Here is a 16,630-nt window from a genome sequence, read left to right on the forward strand (position 1 = left end):
GAGATGATAAGCACTATTATTTTCTCTTATTATTATTTGGACGTATTTTGGCCAGCTTACTGCATTGCGTGGAAATTATCCTATTTCCTAAGGACCTGGATGAAATTGTTATTATAAAATAGATTTTTTGAGAGTCATTTATTTCATTAATTCATTTGACACATTATTCAGTGAGTATCTACTAATCCCTCTGCTAGTACCAGTGACAGTAAAAGACGATGCCACCTCTGCTGCTCTTAGCTGAATGACTTTGGCAACTTGTGTACTTAACTTGTCTCACCTCTGTTTTCGTGTCCATAAAATGAGAATAAGAGTATCAGCTCCACACAGAGTTTTATGAAGATTCGTATTTTATGCAGTATTTGTTGCTATTTTCTTAGGCTTCTAAATTTCAAAACCTCATGAGACTAATAAAGGACAAGCAATGGGCCCAGTGGGCTGCAGTCCATGGGGTCTCAAAAGAGTCAGACATCACTTAGTGACTAAATAACAACAACAGGCCAAATAAATACAACTGAGGTGGATTTATTCAACATACATTTATTGAGAGCCCACTCTTCACAGAGTTGTACACAAATATGAGAGAGGGATTCACCGAAGAGAATACAGAGTAAGTCCAAGACACTGGGGTGGGACTTTAGAGTGTGCATTTTTGCAAATCAAAGAGAACTTATAAGCCCTTTGAGAGAAAGAAAACACTCCAGAGGAAATTGTTAAGAATGATCCTTTCGGGTCCCAATTAGTCACCTACAAATTATCCCCATTGCGGACTATCCCTAGTATATATTTCTGGTATAGGAAGCATTACAATAATCACACTGAATCCTTGTTACATTTTAAATATGCATGTCAAGGCAAATTGCAAATATTGAAACAAAAATGAAACAAAAATGAAAAAAAAAATAAGTTGAGGAATATACTAAGGGAAAGGAAAACCATAATATGAACTAGCCAATCTTTCTTGCAGGGAGCAGCCTTCCCAGTTCCAAAGGAATGTGTTAGTTTTGTGCTGACTGTGTCTCAGTCCTGCTTATAATTCTGAGTCAATACTGAGAGAAGTCCATCCTTGAGACCAGCATGGCCGCTGTCTGAAGGGCCAGGCCCAGGGCTGGAGACCACCTCCCAAGCTCCCTCCTGCGTCTGTTGAAAGGTTCAGACCCCTTCTTTGTCTTCTAAGAAGATGCTGATGATTTTCTGGGTCTCTCAAGGACACTGTGGGGTAGGAATTCCAGAGGGAATGTGATAACGTCCAAATGGCAGCTCTGATTTTTTTCTAGTGATGGATTATGTACCACAGCAGGTCTGCCCTGCCATTGGTTTTCTTGGTCCAGGTTGTAATGTCTGGAAGCCACTCAGACTACACATAGTATTTCCTGTGACTGCCAATCCATTCCAATTCTAGGAGCCATCAGACCATGTTCAATAGTATTAACTCTCTCAAGAAAGCATTCAGAAAAAGAAAAATAGGCTGAAGCAGCAAGAGCGATGGTTACAAACTGTTAGTAATGTTGTTGGTTGTTGTTGACTAAGTCATGTCCAACTCTTTGGGACACCATGGACTGTAGCCCGCCAGATTCCTCTGTCCATGGAATTCTACAAGCAAGAATACTGGAGTGGATTACCATTTCCTTCTCCAGTGAGTCTTCCTGACCCAAGGATTGAACCCGCATCTCCTGCATTGGCAGGCAGTTTCTTTACCACTGAGTCAGGAAGGGATTTTTAAAAAGCAGCTTGTTGTAATTTATTCCACACTCAACATGAGGCATCTGTATGATGCGGCTACAGAAATACACAACAAAGCAAAGTACTCCTAATGTCACCTCAAGTGTCCAAATTACAGGACTCTATAGCAAGCATCAGTGGACCACACCTGAAATATTATATCTGATAATAGAAAACCAGAATGGGGGAAATGAGGTCAGGGGATCTGACAAGTGTTCTAAGTGAGAAAATTGAGAAAAAAGAGGAAGGACTGGAGAGAGGAAGTTAGGAAGGGGAGAGAGAGGGGAGAGGGTGGCTACTATCCAGGGCAAGGGTCTCTTCCCTACTGTTTAGGGGTTAAATCGTGTGTCTAAAGAGATGTGTTTAAGTCCTAAGTCCAATACTTGTGACTGTCATTTTGTTTGGATCTAGGGTCTTTGCAGATGTAATCAGGCTAAGATGAGGTAGTTAGAGTGGATCCTGGTGCAACGTGACTGGTGTCCTTGTGAGAAGAGGAGACACAAATAGAGACATACAGAGAGAAGAGAACAAAGGCAGAGATTTCTGTCGGGTTGGGCCACCCAGTTAATGGCACCAGGTTACAGCAGCCACAGGACCCTACCACCCTCCTCCCCCAGCTGGCTCCCAAGCCAGTGCCTGTCGCTATTGGGCAGCTCTGGGTATTTACTAAGGGCTTCCCAAATCCCAAACACCAGTTTAAGTACTTAGTCTGTGTTTTTCTTCATGTAATCCTTGCAACAACCCTGTAAAGCAGTTACCATCTTTATACCAAGTTTGTAAGCAAGGAAACCAAAGCTTTGAGAGGTTGATTACCTTGCCCAAACAGTTAATAAGTAATGTAATGGGACAAACAGGGGCAGTCTAATCCTGGAGTCCAAGACCTGAACCATGAGGCAGACTTCCTCTGGAGAGGAAGGGGAGCTAGAGCAGTGGGTCAGAGAGCTGAAAGTGGAGAAGATGTAGTAGGGAGGAAGTCAAGGTGCAACAACAGGTCTTTGAGAAAGATGAACAAGGTAACTGCATGCAGCCTGAGACTGGGGTCTTGGGCACTGAGGGACCCTTGTGCACCTTGAATAGAAACTGAAAGTGAAAGTGAAGTCGCTCAGGTGTGTCCAACTCTTTGCGACCATGTGGACTATACCTTACCAGGTTCCTCCATCCATGGGACTTTCCAGGCAAGAGTATTGGAGTGGGTTGCCATTTCCTTCTCCAGGGGATCTTCCCAACCCAGGGATTGAACCCGGGTCTCCCACGTTGGAGGCAGACGCTTTACCGTCCGAACCACCAGGGAAGCCTGGTGTAATGTGTAATATGGCTGACAAAGATAGAGGGAGAGTTGTCAGGCCTCTCAGATCAGGAAGAAATGAATAAAAACAAATATCACATATTAATGCATATATATGGAATCTAGAAACACGGTACTGATGAACCTATTTCCAGGGCAGGAATAGAGTTGCAGATACAGTGAACGGACCTGTAGACACAGGAGCGGGTGGGGAAATTGAGAGAGTAGCTTTGACATATGTACATTACCGTGTGTAGAATAAATGGCTGGTGGGAAGTTGCTGTGTAGCCGGGAGCTCAGCCTGGTGCTCTGTGACCACCTAGAGGGGTGGGATGGAGGGTGGGAAGGTGGTTCAAGAATGGGGGGATGTGTGTTTATAGCTGATTCATATTTTTACACAGCAAAACTAAAATAACACTGTGAAACAATTATACCCCAATTAAAAATTAATTTAAGAAGGAAAGAAACAGAATATGTGTAGAAATTGGGATTGATAGGAAGATTCAAAGAAGTTTCAAGAAAGAATAGGCAAAGTAAGTTAAAAGGTACCATTCAATCCCAAACTCTTATTAAACTAAGATGCACAAAATTGCATCCATGTTTTATCCTCAATGTGCCAGCCTTATTATTTTAGTGAGTGTAAAAGCACGTATGATGTGCTGTTTTGAACAATCACATTTCAGCTCTTGCCATAGTCTTTTACTGCAGCCTCTTGTTGTGAGTATAGGCAGACTGCAGAGACATTGAGGGGTTCGGTTCCAGACCCACCACGATGATGCAAATACTGTAATAAAGCAAGTTACAGGGTATTTTGTTTGTTTGTTTTGGGTTTGTTTTTTGTTTGTTTTTTTTTTGGTTTCCTAGTAATGTGGGCTTCACTGATAGCTCAGTTGGTAAAGAATCTGTCTGCAGTGCGTTCAGATTCAATTCCTGGGTTGGGAAGATCTGCTGGAGAAGGGAAACGCTACCCACTCCAATATTCTTGGGCTTCCCTTGTGGCTCAGCTGGTAAAGAATCTCCTGCAATGTGGGAGACCTGGGTTCAATCCCTGGCTTGGGAAGATCCCCTGGAGAAAGGAAAGGCTACCCACTCCAGTATTCTTACCTGGAGAGTTCCTGGGACAGAGGAGCCTGGTGGGCTTCAATCCATGAGATCGAAAAGAGTCAGACATGACTGATCGACTAAGTGCATGTAAAAGTGGTGCTGATTCTATACTGTAGTCTGTTAGTGTGGGATAGCATTATATTTTTTTAATGTACATACTTTAATTAAAATCACTTTATTGCTAAAAACACTCTAACCATCATCTGAGCCGTCAGTGATTCTTTGCTGATGGAGGGTCTTGCTTCCGCATGGACAGCCGCTGACTGAGGAGACTGGTGATTGCTGAAGGTTGGGGCTGCTCTGTCAGTTTCTTAAAATAAGATGTCAGTGAGGTGTGCCGCGTCGACTGCCTCTTCCTTCCACAAGCAGTTTCTCTGTAGCATGCAGTGCTGTTTGATAGCATTTTACCCACAGTAAAACTCCTTTCAAAATTGGAGTCAGTCCTCCCATGCCCTGTCACTGCTTTATCAACTATCAATATTCATGTGATATTCTAAACCCTCTGTTGTCATTTCCACGCTCTTCACAACATCTTCTCCAGTAGATTCTATCCTGAGAGATCATTTTCTTTGCACCCTTTTGGAAATATAAGAAATTCTAGGAAGTGAATTGTGAAGATGTCTACTTAACATAGGTCTCCCTGGTGGCTCAGATGGTAAAGAATCAGCCTGCAATGCAGGAGACACAGGAGATTCGGGTTCGATCCCCGGGTCAGGAAGATCCCCTGGAGAAGGGAATGGCTATCCACTCCAGTATTCTTGCCTGGGGAATCCCATCGACAGAGAAGCCTGGCGGGCTACAGTCCATGGGGTCGCAAAGAGTCGACCATGACTGAGCGACTAACACACAGATTTAACATAATACTACAAGTAAGCTAATTTTATTGTTAATAAAAAAATAATTTAGAGTAGTTTTAAGTTCACAGCAAAATTGAAGAGAAAGTTCAGGAGTTCCTATTACCTTTGCCCTGCTAAATGCACACAACCTCCCCACCATCAAGAATGGGATATTTGATGAATGTACACTGACATATCACTGTCAACCCAAGTTCACAGTCTACCTCAGTATCCACTCTTAATTTTTACATCCAGTGAGTGTGGATAAATGTATGGTGACATGTATCCACCATCACAGAATATTTTCACTGCCCTAAAAATCATCTGTGCTCTACCAGTTCATCCTTCTTTCAACCCTAACTCCTGGCAACCACCCATCTTTTCGCTGCTTCCATAGTTTTGCCTTTTCCAGAATGCCATATCATGGGAATCACACAGTAGGTAGCCTTTTCATATTGAGTGGGTTTTAATGATGAAAAAAAAAATGTTAAATAGTACATGGAAGTATTTAAGGATGTTGAAATTGTGAGAACAAATACATTTAATTATCCTCTACTTGAAATTAAAATCAGATACAAATATCCTTTGCGCTGGGTGTGCCTTCTTCAAATGAAATCCTAGTTGAAAGTGTAGTAAGAAAAGAGATTAAAATGGAGCATCTTGGGGCAAACGGAGGGAGCAGTTAAGAACTCCACCTCCCACAAGTCCTAACCCTCAACAGTGGATGTTAAAGACGTGAATGAAACCTCCAGCACATCATGAAACGCAGCATCAAAACCACAGACTGCAGAGATTAGGCCTTAAAATACTTAGGGAGCTCAGAATAAGAACAGAACAAAAATGCTTTCTACTTCCACAACAAAAAGTGAAAAGTAGTGTATAAGATTGTCAGAGTTTATCTGATGCCTTTGATTTATGTCTTTTAATCCCTCGTCACATACTTCCTCAACTTTGTTCAAGATCTAATATTTGTAGACCAAAGATCTTACTAATATTCAAAGAAAATTAAAGTCAACATCTTTTTTACACATTGAATGCATCAAATCACGATGATCTACATATAATTTCATCCTTTGCAAATTAAAATTAAAATTTGATTGATTGACTAATATATATATGGTAGCCCCCGTAAAGTCTCTATAATCTCTGTAATAGAGATTGTCTTGTGAACACTTAGGATAAATGTCAAAAAAAAAATGAGAAAGGTGAAAAGAAAGATTTTATGAAGGAAAACTGAGACCACAGGGGAAATATACATGAAGAAAATAGTGTTTTTAAAATATTTTCTTGATTTATATTCACGTAATAAGACAATGGCATTTTTGACTCTTAAGACAGGTTGACATATTTAAAAGTAGTTTCAATGATTTGGATATGTCTGAAGACTATATTTCCCCTCTAATTTGAATTATTTATAATCCCATAATTAATTATAGAGAGCAAAATTGAATTACTAATAAATGCCAGAGAAACCAATTTAAATTGACGTTCATCTCTAAGTCAGCTCTCATATGATAACAGCAGATTTTTCAGAGCTTAGTATTCACTATAATAAGACCACAAAACAACTCTACATATTAGAAAGGGTAGGAGAAATGACTTGGAAGGTAAATATAATGTACATACATTATTTTATTTAGCTTTAGATTCATAAAGAATTTTTTTTTAAGATTTCTGCTTCTCAAAGTGAACTTTTTAAAGCAAGGGAAATGGACAGCCTTCTACTCCCCCAAACAGTTATTGTCCAACCCTCTAGACCTCTGTTAATCTTATCTAACTTGGATGGATGGCAGTGGCAACCTGTGCAATGCTAAAAAAAAAAACCTATGAAAGTCTCGTTAGAATGGCTGAAATATGGTGGATGTTGGTAGCTAAATAAAGTTTAGAAAGAAGTTTGATTTACTCTAAGGCTTAGAAAAGTAGAATAAATACAATTTCAAATATTGTGAAATGAATCAAATAGCTTTTGTTCAAAGCAATCGGCAGGCACAGGCTAGTAAATTGACCAATGCCATCATTCTTTTAGAATAAATTTCTATACCCAAGTCATTTCTTTTCACATATGCAATAGCTTCAGATTTTCTTGGAGGAAAATAAGCTGTGTTTCACCAATGAACTTTAGAATGTTAAACTAAATGCAGACTTGCTCTTTCCTGACTCGTAAATAACTCCTGATGCTGGCTGGGAAGTTTCCACACACAGGAAGCAGACCCCCAGAGTCAGGCTCTTGTTGTGCAGTCTCTCAGCCAACCCCGTGGACTGCAGCTTGCCAGGTTACCCTGTCCTTCACCATCTCCCAGAGTTTGCTCAAACTCATGTTCATTGAGTCGATAATGCCATCCAACCGTCTCATCCTCTATTGTCCTCTTCTCCTCCTGCCCTCAATCTTTCCCAGTGTCAGGATCTTTTCCAATCAGCTGGGTCTTCTCATCAGGTGGCCAAAGTATTGGAGCTTCAATGTCAGCATCAGTCCTTCCAATGAATATTCAGGATTGATTTCCTTTGGGATTGACTGGTGTAATCTTCTTGCTGTCCAAGGAACTTTCAAGAGTCTTCTCCAGCACCACAGTTCAAAAGCAGCAATTCTTCAACATTCAGCCGCCTTTGTGGTCCAACTCTCATATCCATACCGACTACTGGAAAAACCATAGCTTTGACTATATGGACCTTTGTTGGCAAACTGATGTCTCTGGTTTTTATTATGCTCTCCAGGTTGGTGATAGCTTTTCTTCCAAGGAGCATATGTCTTTTAATTTCATGGCTGCAGTCACCATCCACTGTGACTGGCCACTGCACTATTGTCCTCTTCAGGAATGTCCTGCACCTGTCAAATCAGTGCTTGTCCAGCCTGTGTGCCTGCTATAATCTGTATTTATACAAGAGAGTATTGTTCTAGATGATTAACTTACACATCTTTATATGGAGTAGTTTGGGCACAAAATTGAAAAAGTACTGAATTTTACCACCTCCTGGTTGTGTGGCGTGTAAACTGTTTCTTAATCTTTCAGCGCCTCTGTTTCTTTACCTTGTAGAGTGGCACATAGTTAGAACTCAGTTATTCCTCCAAAGCATGAAGTCAGTTGGTTCATTGCTTCTCTAAGGCACCTGGCCTTGTTTATCAAAATTTGCCAAGCTCTGAGATTTCAGAATCACCACATGATGGAAAGCCAGCATGCAGTGATGATTAGTAAGTGAATTAAACTGGAAAAGTCACACTTTCAAGCACAGAAAAGATCTGAAGTGTCTACTTCAAGGTTTTTTACCTAAGAGAGCAGAGGAGATTATAAATACAAATATAATCTCCAGGTCTGGAGTCATAAACTTGGGTCCAAATAACCACATGTTACCACAGAATGGCAAGGATATATGTCTCAGAGTCTATGAGTACAACAGATTCTTGCAGCTTATAACAGAAGTCCAGAAGATGAAAAGCTTGTGTAACATCCTTTTCACACCGTGCACAGTAACCTTTATGCAAACACTGGACAGCTGAAAATACACAGAGATCTGTATTTCATACAGTTCTCTTGTTGTTCATTTACCAGAGCCTTCACCTGCCTTCCAATTGTGCTTAAATTTGCAAGACAAATATAGAGACATTTGGAATGACTTGTGTTATATAATGAATTTTAGAGCTGACTTTGGTAGAACATTTAGATATGGTTTTGGCCAGGCAGTTTAAAAATTTACAGTGACCAGTTATCAGATGCAAAATCATTCTTTTTATTTAAGATATTTGGAGAAACCACTCTTTCAAAAATTATCAGGCTGAATTTAGTAACTCTGTATTTGCATCAGCTCAAAATTGGGTTTTATGCTACCTTTCGTTAGATTGCAAGTTGAAATTGTATAACTGAAATTATTTTACAAGATTATGTTAAATCAGAGTCGAGAGAGAATATATTTTTAAAGTATGATTCAAGGCTAGTATTAAATTGTATCCTTACATATTTTAGCTACTTTGTTAACTATTATAAACACCCAGTGAATTTTATGTTCTTGCCCTTTTCTTCTAGTCAGATAATTTATGCTTTTTTAAAGAGCTTCATTTTAGAATAATATTATTTTTCATTTAATATGCTAGTGAAAAACTTAGTATGCCTCTTTTGTTCAAAAATGTTAAGAAAAATCATCTATATATTTGCCTTCTCCACTTTGTTAAGTTTCTCCTCATAGATTTGTTTACCTGGAAATCACAGACACATTGTAGCATGCAGGATGTCAGCTTATTCAGAGAGATAACAGTATAACACTTGCTGAAAACACTTATTTTCATTCTTCTCCTAGATTTATAAAACTCTTAATTTGAATCTAGCTAAAAGCTCAACTGACAGTGTGCTTATTGAGAGAATAAGTTCTCAAACAGGTTATATAGCTACTCTTTTCTTGTACTCTTTCAGATGTATTGATTTTTTTTTAATAGTTGCACTAAAATGGCTAAACATCATTATAGGGGACTGGAATGCAAAAGTAGGAAGTCAAAAAACACCTGGAGTAACAGGCAAATTTGGCCTTGGAATACAGAATGAAACAGGGCAAAGGCTAATAGAGTTTTGTCAAGAGAATGCACTGGTCATAGCAAACACCCTCTTCCAACAACACAAGAGAAGACTCTATACATGGACATCACCAGATGGTCAACACCGAAATCAGATTGATTATATTCTTTGCAGCCAAAGATGGAGAAGCTCTATACAGTCAGCAAAAACAAGACCAGGAGCTGACTGTGGCTCAGATCATGAACTCCTTATTGTCAAATTCACACTTAAACTGAAGAAAGTAGGGAAAACCACTAGACCATTCAGGTATGACCTAAATCAAATCCCTTATGACTATACAGTGGAAGTGAGAAATAGATTTAAGGGACTAGATCTGATAGACAGAGAGCCTGATGAACTATGGATGGAGGTTCGTGACATTGTACAGAAGACAGGGATCAAGACCATCCCCAAGAAAAAGAAATGCAAAAAAGCAAAATGGCTGTCTGAGGAGGCCTTACAGACAGCTGTGAAATGAAGAGAAGCAAAAAGCAAAGGAGAAAAGGAAAGATATACTCATTTGAATGCAGAGTTCCAAAGAATAGCAAGGAGAGACAAGAAAGCCTTCCTCAGTGACCAATGCAAAGAAGTAGAGGAAAACAATAGAATGGGAAAGACTAGAGATCTCTTCAAGAAAATTAGACCTACCAAGGGAAATTTCCTGCAAAAATGGGCTCAATAAGGGACAGAAATGGTATGGACCTGACAGAAGCAGAAGATATTAAGAAGAGATGGCAAGAATACACAGAAGAACTGTACAAAAAAGATCTTCACAACAACAAAGGTGTGATCACTCACCTAGAGGCAGACATCCTGGAATGTGAAGTCAAGTGGGCCTTAGGAAGCATCACTATGAACAAAGCTAGTGGATATGATGGAATTCCAGTTGAGCTATTTCAAATCCTGAAAGATGATGCTGTGAAAGTGCTGCACTCAATATGCCAGCAAATTTGGAAAACTCAGCAGTGGCCACAGGACGGGAAAAGGTCAGTTTTCATTCCAATCTCAAAGAAGGGCAATGTCAAAGAATGTTCAAACTACCGCACAATTGTACTCATCTCACATGCTAGTAAAGTAATGCTCAAAATTCTCCAAGCCAGGCTTCAGCAATATGTGAACCATGAACTTCCAGATGTTCAAGCTGGATTTAGAAAAGGCAGAGGAACCAGAGATCAAATTACCAACATCTGCTGGATCATCAAAAAGGCAAGAGACACACCATGGAATATTACTCAGCCATTAAAAAGAATTCATTTGAATCCGTTCTAATGAGATGGATGAAACTGGAGCCTATTATACAGAGTGAAGTAAGCCAGAAAGATAAAGAACATTACAGCATACTAACACATATATATGGAATTTAGAAAGATGGTAATGATAACCCTATATGCAAAACAGAAAAAGAGACACAGATGTACAGAACAGACTTTTGGACTCTGTGGGAGAAGGTGAGGGTGGGATGTTTCGAGAGAACAGCATCGAAACATGTATATTATCTAGGGTGAAACAGATCGCCAGCCCAGGTTGGGTGCATGAGACAAGTGCTAGGGCCTGGTGCACTGGGAAGACTCAGAGGGATTGGGTAGAGAGGGAGGTGGGAGGGGGGATCGGGATGGGGAATACATGTGAATCCATGGCTGATTCATGTCAATGAATGACAAAACCCACTACCATATTGTAAAGTAATTAGCCTCCAACTAATAAAAATAAATAAAAAAAAAAAAGGCAAGAGAGTTCCAGAAGAACATCTATTTCTGCCTTATTGACTATGCCAAACCCTTTGACTGTGTGGATCACAATAAACTGTGGAAAATTCTGAAAGAGATGGGCATACCAGACCACCTGACCTGCCTCTTGAGAAATTTGTATGCAGGTCAAGAAGCAACAGTTAGAACTGGACATGGAACAACAGACCGGTTCTAAATTGAGAAAGGAATACGTCAAGGCTGTATATTGTCACCCTGCTTATTTAACTTGTATGCAGAGTACATCATGCAAAATGCTGGGCTGCATAAGCTGGAATCAAGATTGCCAGGATAAATATCAATAACCTCAGATATGCAGATGATACCACCCTTATGGCAGAAAGTGAAGAAGAACTAAAGAGCCTCTTGATGAAAGTGAAAGAGGAGAGTGAAAAAGTTGGATTAAAGCTCAACATTCACAAAACTAAGATCATGGCATCTGGTCCCATCACTTCATGGCAAATAGATGGGGAAACAGTGTCAGACTTTCTTTTTTTGAGCTCCAAAATCACTGCAGATGGTGATGGCAGTCATGAAATTAAAAGATGCCTACTCCTTGGAAGGAAAGTTATGACCAACCTAGACAGCATATTAAAAAGCAGAGACATTACTTTGCCAACAAAGGTCCATCTAGTCAAGGCTATGGTTTTTCCAGTGATCATGTATGGATGTGAGACTTGGACTATAAAGAAAACTGATTGCCGAAGAATTGATGCTTTTGAACTATGGTATTGGAGAAGACTCTTGAGAGTCCCTTGGACTGCAAGGAGATCCAACCAGCCCATCCTAAAGGAGATCAGTCCTGGGTGTTCATTGGAAGGACTGATGCTGAAGCTGAAACTCCAGTACTTTGGCCACCTGATGCGAAGAGCTGACTCATTTGAAAAGACCCTGATGCTGGGAAAGATTGAAGGCAGGAGGAGAAAGGGATGACAGAGGATGAGATGGTTGGATGGCATCACCGACTCAAAAGACATGAGTTTGAGTAAACTCCAGGTGTTGGTAATGGACAGGGAGGCCTGGCGTGCAGCAGTCCGTGGGATCGCAAAGAGTTGGATACAACTGAGTGACTGAACTGAACTGAAAGACTTCCTTCCTCCTTAGCCCCAGGTCTCAATAATAAGTTTATTTAAAATGCAAGGTCTTTTAGGAAAAGCAGATAAAACATAAAGATGTTATTTTAGATCACCAATCTGGCAGATCTAGTCTCTTTTCCAGGGCTGTGTTTTACACACAGTTTTCTTTTATACCCATCTACTATGGAGTGGTGAATCTTGACCTGTTCCCAAAGATGAGTGAGGGTTGTTAAAATCTTGTCACTAAAGTATGGTTTAATCTGAAAGGCAGAGGGGGACTCGTTGTAAAATAGGGTGAGATGTTAGAAAGGAAAGAGTTTTTGTTTATTTGCAGCCTCCTGGATATGAACGCATAAGAGAATATACAGTTCAGCGTGGAATGAGAAAGTCTAATGAGTATCTTCTGCAGCCAGCTTTGCCTCGTTCAACAATGAAATGAGTACATGTATTCTTTTACTCTCACTTCCCTCATCTGAAGGATCTGATAAGTATGTGTTTCTCCGTTTCTCCTTTGCCTCAAATCTATCTTTTTGAAACAGAATAAAGAAAACCAAGGCTCCACTCCCCACATCCCTTGGTAGCTGGCATGAACCTATTGCCTTAAGCACACCTGAGATTCAAGCATCGATTTTGGGGACACTGTACTCAAAATAGGAACATAATGATTGGCTTCCTGGTTCCTTCCCCTCTGTGCCCTGGATCTCCTAAATCAAGCTCTGCGGGTTTCTGTGCTCCTTGGATACAGAAAGTAAATCAAGAGAGTGAATGAATCAGAAGAAGCTTTGCAGCCACGAACAATGTGAACCCTCTGCTGTCGGGCAGGGGAGCCATCAAGTCACGGGGCCTCAGTCTCTGCCCGAATTTTCTGTGGTGTCAGGAGCCACCACCCCACGCCCAGCCATCGCCGCCACCTCAGTGACCCCACCTATCTGACTGTGATCCAAACTTTATTCTTAGATCCCCCACAACTTGACCTAAGAGAAGGATGGAGTAGGACAGGCAGTCTTGCCTGGATTGTGGGAAGAGTCAGAGACAGAACCAGACAGGTTGGGTTGTGAATCCTGTGACCGGCTTTAGAACTTGTTCTTATTCAGGTTTCCATGCCCTTTATGTTTTCCCACAAAGAGTTTTAAGTTGCTTTCCCCAGCTTCCCAGCAACATGCGTTCACCCCACATCACCTAAGTTACAGGAGTTGGCAGTGGTTTGACCAACGCTGAGCAACAGTACTTAGATCCTGCTGATGACCAACACTTGTGCAAAACAGCGTGGTCAATGAGGCACAGCTGAGGCTGTTCCCTGAGGCTGCTAGACCGCCTGTTCTGGAAGCTTACTCAGGAGTCCCGGTGCCCTTCTTCCCTCTGCTCTTATTCGCTTTCCATGGGCATCCCCTCTCTACCCCCTACACCTTATTTTCTGGAGCAGATCTGCATGTTTCAGATCGTGTCTGAGTCAACTGGATAAAAGCCATGACTCATGAGTGTGTATCTTAATTCCCTGGGTGATACCAAAAAGCAACACCAAACTCTTATATCCTAAATCCCATGGAGGCAATCATGATTTCCCTGCTTGTTCTCTATGAAATGTAGGTTGATGGTTCAGCACTAATCGTGAGATAAGAGGGATTTTGCACTAGAGACTCTAACGGTCCTTTAAATCATACCCTGTGATGACAATGGCAATAATGAAAGTAGCTGCCATGAACAAGCACCCACTGTGTGCCAGGTGCCTCGTATCTTTCCCATGACTCATCCTCATGACTGTGTCCCCACAGGGAGGGGCGTAGTTCCTATTTCTCAGGTGAGGGATATGAGTTTTCACAGCAGCAATGCTTTTCCTATTCATCTTGCAGCTTCAGATGGAGAGCTATGTTTTGACCCCATGTCTGACTCCAAATTCATTTTATTCCTACAACACCAATTCCTGGGTAGAGATGGTAACTTTGAGCAGATATCACTGTTTTATTTTCCTGCATCAAAAAGTGTTTTTCTAAAATTAGGGCTGACTTGCACCACTCATAAAAGTGTGTATATAAGAAAGAGAAAGAAATGGAGGAGAGTATTTTGCTATCAGATACCAGACTATACTGAACTATATAGTATTTAAGCATGTAGGACCAAGAAAACAAATCAGTTACTAAACAGAATACAAATTATAGAAAATGATCCATACATAAAAGAATTTGATATATTAAGAGGAAACATGAATAATTAATGGGAAAGGGAAAATAAATATTATAAGCACTAGATTTCAATATCTGAAAAAATAAAATGGATTCTCCCTCCTCAAACAAAAAAATTCAGATTATAAATCTCAATGTTAAAAAAATGGAAATGCAAATATATTAAGAGAAAAAACTTTAAAAATATTGAAGGCAATCTAAATAATGTCTCTATGACATCTGGGTAGGAAAGAGGAAAATCATAAAGAAAATATTGATTAACTGGACCTCATCAAAATTTTATAATATTCATAAAAAATCACTATCAGTTCATTTCTGTCACTCAGTCACGTCTGACTCTTTGCATCCCCATGGGCTGCAGCACACCAGGATCCCCTGTCCATCACCAACTCCTGGAGCTTGCTCAAACTCATGGCCATCAAGTCAGTGATGCCATCCAACCATCTCATCCTCTGTCATCCCCTTCTGCCTTCAATATTTACCAGCATCTGGGTCTTTTTCCAGAGGGTCAGTTCTTCACATCAGGTGGCCAAAGTATTGGAGTTTCAGCTTCAGCATCAGTCCTTCCAATGAATATTCAGGACTGATTTCCTTTAGGATGGACTGATTTTTTCTCCTTGCAGTCCAAGGGATTCTCAAGAGTTTTCTCCAACACCACAGTTCAAAAACATTAGCTCTTCGGTGCTCAGCTTTCTTTATAGTCCAACTCTCACATCCATACATGATCACTGGAAAAACCATAGCTTTGACTAGATGGACCTTTGTTGACAAAGTAATGTCTCTGCTTTTTAATATGCTATCTAAGTTGGAAATAACTTTTCTTCCAAGGAACAAGGGTCTTTTAATTTCATGGTGGCAGTCACCATCTGTGGTGATTTTGGAGCCTCCCCCCAAATAAAGTCTGTCACCGTTTCCGTTGTTTCCCCATCTATTTGCCATGAAGTGATGGGACCAGATGTCATGATCTTCATTTTTTTAATGTTGAGTCTTAAGCCAGCTTTTTCACTCTCCTCTTTCACTTTCATCAAGAGGCTCTTCAGTTCTTCTTCACTTTCTGCCATAAGCATGGTGTCATCTGTGACCTGAGGTTATTGATATTTCTCCCAGCAATCTTGATTCCAGCTTGAGTTTCATGCAGCCCAGTGTTTCTCATGATGTACTCTGCATATAAGTTAAATAAACAGGGTGACAATATACAGCCTTGACTTACTCCTTTCCCAATTTGGAACCGGTCTATTGTTCCACGTCCGTTTCCAACTGTTGCTTCTTGACCTGCATACAGGTTTCTCAGGAGGCAGGTCAGGTGGTCTGGTATTCCCATCTCTTTCAGAATTTTCCACAGTTTGTTGTGATCTACACAGTCAAAGGCTTTAACATAATCAATAAAGCAGAAGTAGATGTTCTTATGGAATTCTTTTGCTTTTTCTGTGATCCAAAGGATGTTGGCAATTTGGTCTCTGGTTCCTCTGCCTTTTCTAAATCCAGCTTGAACATCTGGAAGTTCACAGTTAATGTACTGTTGAAGGCTGGCTTGAAGAATTTTGAGCATTACTTTGCTAGTGTGTGAGATTTGTGCAATTGTGCAGTAGTTTGAACATTCTTTGGCATTTACCCTTCTTTGGGATTGGAATGAAAACTGACCTTTTTCAGTCCTGTGGCCACTGCTGAGTTTTCCAAATTTGCTGGCATATTGAGTGCAACACTTTCACAACATCATCTTTTAGGATTTGAAATAGTTCAACTGGAATTCCATCACCTCCACTAGCTTTGTTCATAGTGATGCCTCCTAAGGCCCACTTGACTTCACATTCCAGGATGTCTGGCTCTAGGTGAGTATCACACCATCATGGTTATCTTGGTCATGAAGATCTTTTTTGCATAGTTCTGTGTGTTCTTGCCACCTCTTCTTAATATCTCCTGCTTCTGTTAGGTCCATACCGTTTCTGCTACTGTGCCCATCTTTGCATGAAATGTTCCTTTGGTATGTATAATTTTCTTGACAAGATCTCTAGTTTTTCCCATTCTATTGTTTTTGTCTATTTCTTTGCATTGATCACTGAGGAAGACTTTCTTATTTTGGTCAAAATTATTTTGTTTTAATTAATATTTTTATTTAATAGCCACCATATTTATACCCTTATCAT

The 16,630-nt window shown here is 40.3% G+C and overlaps 1 protein-coding gene across 1 annotated transcript in view; it reads left to right on the forward strand.

Moving 5' to 3' along the window:
- CNTNAP2 (contactin associated protein 2) overlaps window positions 1–16,630 on the forward strand; it is a 2,193,843-nt gene that overhangs the window by 1,721,208 nt on the left and 456,005 nt on the right. The window lies entirely within an intron of this gene.

This window comes from Cervus canadensis, chromosome 3, assembly GCF_019320065.1.
Source record: "Cervus canadensis isolate Bull #8, Minnesota chromosome 3, ASM1932006v1, whole genome shotgun sequence".
In the NCBI taxonomy this organism is placed as follows: domain Eukaryota; kingdom Metazoa; phylum Chordata; class Mammalia; order Artiodactyla; family Cervidae; genus Cervus; species Cervus canadensis.